Raw genomic sequence first — 10,151 nt, forward strand, 5'->3', positions numbered from 1 at the left:
CTTCAATCTCATTGCACAGGTACTGCACTTGTCTATAATGACAATAAAGGCATTCTATTCTATTCTAAATAAGGCAGAACGCAACAGTTGTAATAGCGCCCCCTACTTATAGCCAAGTTGACTGTTCATGAAAGTGAATATCAGTCCTAAAACAAATGGCCATTCTTAGATCATTCTTGACATTTGATGGCATTTTTCTGTCATTAACAAGCCATACCAGTCATGAAAGCATGATGAGCATGCTTGGACACCCAGTCTGTGATATTTACATGGCTGACAGCATTAAGATGTCATTTCAAGTACAACAACAATTTGAATGCCAATGTTGCTGTTATAAGCCACGCCAGGGAAAGTGAGATGTATTTATACGTCATCCGTATTATGTTTATAACAGTAACATTTTCATACCAATAAACACCCATTTAACTAAAACCCCCGTTTAATTGTAAAGCCACACAGTTTTTTTGGGCAGGCAGTGTAAAAACGACACAGCACTGATGGATAGCAGTGACAAATTACTGGCAACGATGGGTATGAAAACAGCACTGATGTGCCAAAGGTTTAAAGAAAATGTCAAAAAGAAAGTGACATATTAGGATATACACAGAGCACATGGGCTGTATTCTTTCATCAACATGTTGTTGTCTGATGCTTAAAAATGGCAGCAACTTATTATCCAGATGTAAAAGGAAATACTGTGTCAGCAGCTTCATAAAATTACAGATACATGACTAACAGTTATGCAATTTCCCTTTAAGGGAGGTGACACTCATTAACAAATAAAAAATACAACAGCAGAATAAGCTCAAATCCACAGTGTGGGTGTTTTGCAGTCTTGTAGCACCTACACCCACAAGTACCGGCTGTTAACGGTTTATTGTTTTTTTTGCCTTTAGTTCACTGTTGGTGAGTGATTTTGATGATTTTTACAGTCATCTAGAGTCATCAAAACATTCTATACATTTAGCAATGCACTCCTATAACACTGTCAGACTCAGGGAGGACAGTTTAAAAAAAAGGGATCCAAATTGATGCAGCAGAACCAGAGATATTGTCTTTTTTATTCCACACAATTCTTAGAAATGACAAGTAACCAGATTCAGGATTACAAAGTCACCTTGCAATGATCTATAGATTGTGATCATGAATAAAAGGGCCTACTTTATTATTTTATAGTCTTTCGTAAACTCTTATCTGTCTTTATGTAAATGTATTTCTCATGCTCCAGCAGTCTGTTAACCCATTTGAAGTTGATTTTCCACTGAACTTCAATGTGCAAATTCATGGCAGCACAGACAATTGGTTTGAATCTTTTAACATTGCTTCCAGGCTCCAGGTTGGCACTTGGAGGGTGGAGTTTTGGGTCAGAACATTTTATCCAGGAATCTGGAGACTTTTGCTTAGATCACTCTGCCAGCACGACTTAAAAACAGTTTCCAATTTGTCCCGATATAGTGATATGGCATTAATGTGAATACGCTTGCCCATATGCTCTGTCTTGTCATTAGACTCACACAAGTTACCAAACGTGAAGGAAAAAAGAAGTGTTTGATGGCTTTACTTTATAGGCCGAGCAGGGCTATGCCATGTGGAGAGAGGTCGCTCACTGATTGCCCTATATTTCGTAAAATCCTAGACATGGTTGGAATCTGCACTTTCTGATTAGCCTGTGTTTGTATTAAAATAAGAGGCTGATGCGGCCCGCCGTACGGTTAAAACCTGCCCTGTTTAAGCCTGTTGGGTGCTAACTCTAGCAGGATAACTCTCATTTACATTTACATTTCATGTTTCTCTCTACTGACAGCACTCCACATTTAAAAAAAAAAAAAAAAGACCGGAATTGTCCTTTAAATGCATCAATCTGTTGCACTTTGAGAGAGAAATTAAGAGGCGAGATCTATGTAGAATCTGTGCAATGTAACCCTAAACAGATTGTTTGTAAATCATACATTTGAGTCATGAAAAGAAATCAAACAACCGTCATTACTTTATATTCTACTTATTGCAAGTAGGCTAGAAGACAGGGTATAGGGATCAAGTTGACAAAAAAAATTACAATGTATACTGTTCTAACTCTCTCTACATCAAAAGGACAAGCATAACACCTTATACAATATATAAATACTTTATATATAACATCCAATCTGTACATTTACTATTAAGTTTGTCAAACATGGACATTAAGCATTTTTTTTATAAAGTAAACCACAGGTGTCAAAGGGTGACAATCTATTTGAAGGAAAGCAATTTATTCTCACATTATTAAGACATTTCTGTGAGGCAGCAAAGGCAAGATGATCTCCAGCTAAAGTTAAAAGCATCACTCAAACCTAACAAACATCCACTAGACCTTATTTTTAGTCTCAGTCCATTGATCCAGAGTGCAGCAGAGCAACAAAATGAACAGCTATTGAATTAAAAGGATTTCTACTGGATGATACCTGACAGGTAACATAATGAAAATAAATTACAATTTTGTTTTACTTGCAGGAAAAAAGATAATCCAGTTCACTGGTTGAAGTTGAACAGACAACTTGTCCTGGTGGACAATAAGAGATGTTCAATTATAGCCGTCCTATCTCCCTTTTGATGAACTTGGCACCCTGAATTTTGGACATTTAATGTCCCTGGGCTTTGAGAAGAACAGTTATAATGCCCTGTTGTACTTCCAATCCTTTGGGCTCGACCCATGGATGGAGACCCTCAGGCAGCCAGCTGTTACAAAGGTCTGATTTGACCTGAACATAACATGTTCAGCTAAATTAATGACAATGAAAGGTGCATTTGGAGCTTATTTTCGATAAAAAGATTATGTAGTTTGTCGTGTAGATGAGGGGAAGCCAAACACTATTCATCCCACACTGCAATGACTTGAGTGCAGTGTGCACTTGAGTGTCATAGCTTCCTTTTAACGTTAGATAATTAGTTAACATTAGCTAACTATATATAGCATTACAAACATTATACATTGTTTTGTTATGATTTAACTTCACTACCAAGACTGAAAACTAACGATAAAATCAAACAAGTTTAATTTTATCAGAACGTCAACAGGAAAAAGACTCTTGAAAAGTTGTTTGGTGTAATGTTGGCAATAAAGTTTAATAAAAATCACAAATCTCAAGAATAATGGAAAGGATGTGAACTTACATATCTTAAGGGCAATATTTGAGGAAATATGCAATGCATTGGAATCACACATTTCAAATGGAACACATTTGATATGCCATTGCCAGAATAAGTTAGATTACTCGGAAACGCCGTTATTTAGGATGTGAGGACTACAATACATGCCATAGCAGATAATACAACATGTATTACTGAAGCATCTGGCCAACCAGCCGTATCACCAGTTTCCCTGCCTCACACTGTTAAATATAGCAGGCTGAATTTAATTCTTAAATCAGCCTAGAGATAGCATCAGATAAGACAACTATTATGCAGTAAGGTTGTGCTGCTGTGGAAATTACATTCCCATTTTGGCTTTTAAAAAGTACAGCTGTAAAGAGCCACTTAGCACCAACCTTTAAATAGAGAGTTAGATGGAACCCTATAATTACAGCTTCCATGTCACCTAACAGATGTAACTATAGCTTGTATGTCTGACAGCTCAGCTAACATGAACAGCTAATGGAAAAACAAAACATATACATGATTTCATGGTAAACCACAGTTATTGCATTAGTTCTGTTTTCCAAAATATTGTTATTTATTGTACATGCTACCTTACATTTACCAGTTGTTATTTTACATTGATAAAATTGAGATGTGTCATTGATGGGACTGGTACCATAGGGTTTCACCAAAATCAAAATGTAGCTATAAGCAACATTGGTGTGGATTAAGCTAGTTGTAAACCCCACTTTAGCTGCTGGTGTTATCAATACCTAGCTAGTCTAAGAACAGTCTGTAAACATGAATATTTGGTAGCCTAAACAGTATATGCATGATTCCATGGTAATCCAGAGTTCTTCCGTTATTTATGTTTTCCAGATTCTTGTCATTTATTGTACATGCTACCTTATATTTTTTAGCTTTCAGCTCAGCAACCTCGATTTTTGGCTGCTACACTCCCAGTGTTAGCAATCGCTAGCTAGTCTGTTAACATGAATGTTTGCAAGCCTCCAAGCACAGACGTCCCACTTTAAATCCTACCCGTTTTCTTTCAACATCCACTTATTTAACTGCTGTCACATCCCTTGACATGCCATCTCCTTTTCCCTCTATCCATCCTTTTCCATAGACGTCAAGTCAGTACTTGTACCTGCTCACTCAGCACTCACAAGCAAAAGCCCTGCTGTCAATGTTCTGGTAACTGTTAAGAAAACAATTTCATATTTTAGGGAACTCACAAACAAGCAAGAAACCGTTGCTACAGTGCATAAAAAAAAGGGAGGTGTTTTGTATGATATAGTACAGTGGCCAACAGTGGCAACGCACTGCAACTTAATGAAACACATGCAAATAGACAAAACACAAGCAAACACTCAAACGCCCTGTCTGTAAAGTGTCTTGAGATAACTCGCGGGGGGGGGGCATGTGTTTTTGGAGATGTGGAGTTGTGTGCTTTTCTTTTTGCATCCGTTTCTTTATTTGCAGCTTGTCTGTGTAATTGGTTGTGTTGTGTGTGTGTGCAGCGTGTTAGCTATATGCTGCACATGTGTTATCAAATTAATGAAGATGTTTTCGTAACATGCTTGTGTTTTGTCTATTTGCATGTGTTTTGTCAAGTTGCAGTGAGTCTGCCCCTGTTGGGCTATGTACTATAGTTTATTATAGTATGAAAAGGTAATTTGTATGAGACAGGGTTGACAATAGTAACCGCTGCCACACATGATACTGCACATATATAGATAGAAAGATAGATAAATATGTATTGATCCCAAAAAATGGGAAATTATAGTGTTACACCGCACAGAATATAAATATAAATGAAATACTAACATACAATATACATGAAATAATTATAGGATAAAATACATGAACAAATGTTTAAAATATATACAAGTTGGGAATACAAAATGTGAAACTGCTTAACTAGTAATGATAAATATGTAGATAAACCACTTGTACAGGTTGCACTTAGTGCAGTATTGTGATGTCTCAGAGTCTTATCAGCACCCAGTGATGACGTGTTAAAGAGTTTTATTGTCTGTGGTGGGAATGATTTCTTGTAGCAACAACTAAGCTGTCAGAGCCTCATAGCCACATTTCACAGAGGAACAATTTGCATCTCTACTGCTCAATTGCCATAATAGGAAGAAAATGGTGATAGGCAGTAGAAAACAAACTGGCGTCTACACGTGTTTTTCTTTTAAAAGCCGAGCCAACATCCAGACGCTCAACACATTATTCTTAGGTATAAGTTAGGTAAAAGTACAATGTAACCCTCTCAGCATGATGCATCCTGTACATAAAACAAGCACATGATGGAGATGCTTGTGGATTATCATAGTGATCATTCATCCATATAATCTGCTCTCAGCAACCAGAGCTATAGCATTTTTTCTCTGCTCCTAAAGCAGAAATTGGCTCTGCTCTCCTTTGCTGAGTAGTACATCTTTTGTAGTATTGAATAGTCTCTGTGTGATCCGTAATCAGCAAAATTACCCCTGCTCCCTACCACCAACCTCACTTCAGGACACACGCTTTTAAAGTAGCAATTTCTATCATACAATTGGCACTCTGAGTTTTGTCAAATTATTAAATATACACAGAAGCCAGAAGTTTTCAGAAAGCTGCAAGGAAGTCTGGCAATTCAGTAAAATGTATGTTATGGCAAATTTAAAATGTGCCTCCGTATCTGAATCTGCTTCACTAGATTACATTGAAGCAGCAAATAGCTATGGATATTAAGTATCCTGCTGGGACCAAAGCAGAAATCCTGCAATTCTGAAAGTCTTTCTTCTGTCAGAAAAGCTATCTGCTTACCAAAAATTCTTACACTGACATCTGACACATTCCCCTAACACTGTGAATTTGTTCCATTCAATTCTAGATTGGAAGCCCATCTACTTAAAATGCAACCTGCAACTTTTCAAAGTTATAGGCTTGACCCCACTTAACAAAGATTTACATTCACACTGCTTTACAGCCAGAAGTTAACAGCCTAGAACTCTTCTGATGGCACTTTTTCTTCTATTTCACTCCCTTTATAGACATCACATGTGTACATTTGCATGATAGCAGCAATTGAAGAAAGGTACAGTTCTAACGTCAGCATTATTTTTCCCACACTGAGCAAGAAAAAGCCCTTTGAGCTATGCTTTTACTGCTGTGACCGGATTTCTTGTCCCTTTCTGAGATAAACTGACACATGCTGCGGAGTACCTGAGGCACACACTTTCACAACAGGCTGTGACTCACATCGATGCCCACATGTAGAGTTATACAGGCTCCACACAGCACACACACAGCATGTGAGTGAAGTAGACTCATACACCATTCAGATATTTTGAACCCTCTGAACCCCCTGATGCTTTTAATCAGTTATCACTTCCTGTCCTAACACATGTTAGCCAGGCATAAATATATATTTGTCAGAATGAGAGGTTGTTACAATAAATGCTCCATGCTAATTTTGATAAAGTTTTTTCACAATTTTGAAAAGGTTTCATAATTTATTTTGTGTGTATGTCCTAACATGTGTCCTTTTTAACACACATCATATGTCTGTATATCAATATATAGTGAAGTATACCTAGAGTGTCAGTGTCTATAAGAGCAGTGTTTCCTGTTTTCTTTTTAACCATAACTGCATAGTCTCCTGAATCACTTAAAGGTCCCATGACATGGTGCTCTTTGGATGCTTCTAATATAAACCTTAGTGGTCCCCTAATACCATGGGGGGGCTTGACCAACTGCCACTTTACTCGTTTGAAATCCATGATGTCTCTCTCTTTCTAATGGGCGGGCAAATAATGTGGGGAAAACTAATCAAATACGTTGCAAATAGATTCAGTAATGTAGTGCTCCCATTGTTATTAACAACAATATGTTGACAAAAAACAATCTGTAATTTAGGATTTCTCTTTTGAAATGTATTTGCTGTTTCAAAGCAGTAGATAAATGTCTGTTTTGGGAGAACAAGTTGTTAATTAGAGCATGTTGAGGCTGCTGCTGGCTTTTACCAGGATAAAGGCTCCTGATTGAACTGTATCACTACACAGCATTTAAGTCAATATAGGGGTAAAGGTGGCTAATCTGTGGCTCAGGCAGTACAGGATTTATTGAGCACTTAAAATCTCACCAATCACCAATTTTAAGACTGAAATCTTGTCAAAAAGAAAAAACAGAGTGGAAGAAAAGACGATCAAAAAAGGAAGACAGAGGGTAATAGTATTGGTCAGGGACAGCCAGTAAGATAAATGAGAAGATGTTCCTTAAAAAGATAGATAGCAGCACTTTAGTGCACATGCTTCAGTAGTCTCCTATTTGCTGCACACACAAACACACACACACACTCACACACACACACACACACACACACACACACACACACACACACACACACACACACACACACACACACACACAATCTGTCTACTTTAAGTACACACACACACACATGCACACATGCCCACACACACACACACACACACACACACACACACACGCACACTCTTTCTCCTTTATGGCCCTAAATTCAAAGCCAACCAAGAATCTCACAATTATTCCTTTTCGTAATGTAGCATAATCACAGCCTCTGACTCACAAACACATTAATTCATTTCCTGTTTTTTTTTTTGTTTTTTTTTATGGTCTATCGCTGAAGTTCACACTCAGGTCTGGTGTTATTTGAGGAATTCAGCTTCACTATAGGGATCATGCTACTATCAGCGGCCCTTCTGTTCCCATGGTGACAGGACATCGACAACTATAGCAGCTTTCTGTCCCTCGCTCTCTTTCTGTTTTGAGTGAAAACCTGATAATGGAGCTGATTTAAATCACGATGTGTCACTGTCCAAAATAAATGGTTTTCAATTCACAATCTAAAATGTGCATGTGACAGCTGTTGGCTCTGCTGACTTCCAAAGCTGTCGTCATTATGAAACACTTAAATCATTTTGAAGTTCTGATCTCAATAATAACATCAGGAAATAAGCAATTTCACACTGCATTATTATGCATTTTGCTCAAATACAGAAAACTGCCTACAGGAGTTAAAGTTTTTTCTCATCAGTAATTTGCTTAATTTTCCTACATAAGAGGTTTGGTTTAAGTAAGATATGAGCTGCAGATATCTCAAGGAACACTTTCTGGAATCCACTCACAGCTAAATGTGCAATCAGCTTTCCGCCCTCTCATAGCAACCAAATAGGAACCACTCCACATATCTCCCCCACATTTCTTCCTCTATAAATAAATGTTTCACCTTAAACATCTATATTCTCTTTCACACTCCTACTTCATCAAGTCATGAATCTATATTTTTACTGTCTATTCATGAAAATATGTTTTTACTATCTATCTATCTGTCCATTTACTGTATCTGTCGACTTGGAATCAAATCTGCAGATTACCATGATCCACTTTTAAAGACAGGCTTTCAGGTTCAAGCTAATTCCCTGTTCCCAGGAGTCAGCTTGTCTGCTGTATAAAAGATAAACAGTAAAGAAGCACTGACATGTTGAGCACTGAGTTGGGTGGCTCCTTCTGAAGTTCACAATCATCTCCACAGTTTTTACCGCGTTAAGCTCCAGGCTGTTATGACCACATCAGAGAGCCAGCTCATAGATATGTATACGTAGATCCCGCCCCTGGCTTGTGAAACGCACCTCTTCCGCCGCCATCTTGCAACAGACTTCTAACCCGTTTTGCCATAGAGACTCATAGAAAAAGAAAGAATTTGATGTGACTTTTGGAAGTACATGTGAAGGAAATGAAAATGCTAAACTAAGCAACATGGAATAAGTTAATAAATTTCACAAGAGGTAATGTTAATGCTTCTTTGTGACTGTCCTGATACTGTGTTAAGCTTATGCTTGCTTGTGTCAGGTAAAGTATTTTTTATTAGTAATATATACGTAAGTAAGATGCCAAAATCTGTGTTTGTCATAACTGTTATTAAAGCGGCAGTTCCAGGCTGAACTAAAGCCCTTGAGTGGCCACTTGAGGCAAGTCAATCCCCATCTCTCTTATTACTATTATTATTATTATTATTATTATTATTATTATTATTATTGTTATTATTATTATTATGGGCCTTACACCTTTCAGCAACTGTACAGGGATTACATGTTTTTTATAATTCATATTTTGGTTTGAAAACGCACTTTTTTTTTTTAAACCAATTACCCTGTATCATTAATACATGTCTGACATTTGCAGCATAACAAACAGCTTGAACAACGTATCGGACAGACCTCCTGTCATATGGGCAGCGATTCACGCTCCGTTATATATTTGTCTCTCTCCTTGTTTTGTTACCACTGTGTCTATTGTATCGTATATGTTTGTTTGTCCCCACTGTGTCTATTGTATCAGTGTGTGTGTGTTTGTCCCCACTGTATCTGTGTAATCTGTTGGTGTGTTTGTCCCCACTGTATCTGTGTAATCTGTTGGTGTGTTTGTCCCCACTGTATCTGTGTAATCTGTTGGTGTGTTTGTCCCCACTGTATCTGTGTAATCTGTTGGTATGTTGGCGTCCTCGGCTGGAAGTAGGTCAAGAGGCGTGGCTGGTGAGCTCCTCTCTGCTCAGCTGTTGGCGATTCCGCTGATGCGTACCTGCGTAGCTGTCGCTACTCACTCATCTACCCCGCAGTATATATCCCTCTTCCTCTGCACCAGATCTCGGTTTCCACACCTACCAGTGTGGTAACCAGGTCAAAACTGTGTTCTGAGTATCTTCAGTTTGTTGTTGAGTGGTTTTTCCTCGTGTTTTGCTAACGTTTAGACAGTGGTGGGCTGTCAGGGCCGTCAGGGCCTTCTCTGCTGGCCCTGTCATGTGTGTCGAAAAATCAATTACTTTTTCAGTACGTTACAATTATATTTCCAGACAGAACATGGTAGTTGGATTTTCCATGTCATCTAAACGCATCACAGTTCTGTGGACCAGCACTAGTAGCATTGCTAGTCCTTCGTTGAAGCTGTCATTTCCCATTTGATTATAACTTTGAGTGACATGTGTATCAGCCAATCAAATTTTGATG

At 38.0% G+C, this 10,151-nt stretch overlaps 2 long non-coding RNA genes across 2 annotated transcripts in view; one reads left to right on the top strand and one right to left on the bottom strand.

The window, feature by feature from the left end:
- Positions 1 to 4,224, bottom strand: part of LOC116685993 (uncharacterized) — a 5,733-nt gene extending 1,509 nt beyond the window's left edge. The window contains exons 1-2 of the long non-coding RNA XR_004331110.1: positions 4,051 to 4,224; positions 513 to 518 (exon numbers count right to left, since the gene is read on the bottom strand). This is a non-coding gene — a long non-coding RNA (uncharacterized LOC116685993). The remainder of the gene's footprint in view (positions 1 to 512; positions 519 to 4,050) is intronic.
- The window catches only part of LOC116685992 (uncharacterized), an 11,205-nt gene extending 4,233 nt beyond the window's left edge, over positions 1 to 6,972 (top strand). The window contains exons 2-3 of the long non-coding RNA XR_004331109.1: positions 2,716 to 2,717; positions 6,962 to 6,972. This is a non-coding gene — a long non-coding RNA (uncharacterized LOC116685992). The remainder of the gene's footprint in view (positions 1 to 2,715; positions 2,718 to 6,961) is intronic.
- The last annotated feature ends 3,179 nt before the right edge of the window (positions 6,973 to 10,151 follow it).

Source organism: Etheostoma spectabile, unplaced genomic scaffold, assembly GCF_008692095.1.
Source record: "Etheostoma spectabile isolate EspeVRDwgs_2016 unplaced genomic scaffold, UIUC_Espe_1.0 scaffold280, whole genome shotgun sequence".
Lineage (NCBI taxonomy): Eukaryota > Metazoa > Chordata > Actinopteri > Perciformes > Percidae > Etheostoma > Etheostoma spectabile.